Source organism: Rhincodon typus, chromosome 13, assembly GCF_021869965.1.
Source record: "Rhincodon typus isolate 14 chromosome 13, sRhiTyp1.1, whole genome shotgun sequence".
Taxonomy (NCBI): domain Eukaryota; kingdom Metazoa; phylum Chordata; class Chondrichthyes; order Orectolobiformes; family Rhincodontidae; genus Rhincodon; species Rhincodon typus.
In genome coordinates, this window is record NC_063344.1 from 2,945,852 (window position 1) to 2,946,167 (window position 316).

The window sequence follows — 316 nt, forward strand, 5'->3', positions numbered from 1 at the left end:
CTCACCCTCACCCTCATACACAGACAGACAGGGACCCTCACCCTCACAGACACTGATCCACAACCTCCCGACTTTCTTCTTGTTACCTCTGCTAAAACTCCCGCCAACAACGGTACACTGACCACATTTCCGCTTCCGGTGGTGTCCCGGACAAACCCGTCCGGGTGGAAACCGGCTCCGAGACAAACCGACCCTCCCCCCCTCATCTCCACGGTCCCTTTGGACATTGAATCTTCTTCAGGAGGAGCTCGATATCGTTCTTGGGGATGGAAGGAGGTGTGGGTGGGGGTGTGGGTGGGGGTGTGGGTGGGGGTGT

General features: G+C 58.2%; 1 protein-coding gene across 2 annotated transcripts in view; it reads right to left on the minus strand.

The window, feature by feature from the left end:
* The window catches only part of rfc4 (replication factor C (activator 1) 4), a 20,639-nt gene extending 20,457 nt beyond the window's left edge, over positions 1 to 182 (minus strand). Inside the window, exon 1 of one of the 2 annotated variants that reach the window (XM_048604403.1) lies at positions 87 to 182. The gene's annotated coding sequence lies outside the window, so the exon portion shown is untranslated. Of the gene's footprint in view, positions 1 to 41 lie in introns of both variants that reach the window. The other variant, XM_048604402.1, reaches the window with a different exon arrangement.
* Between the last annotated feature and the right edge of the window lie 134 nt (positions 183 to 316).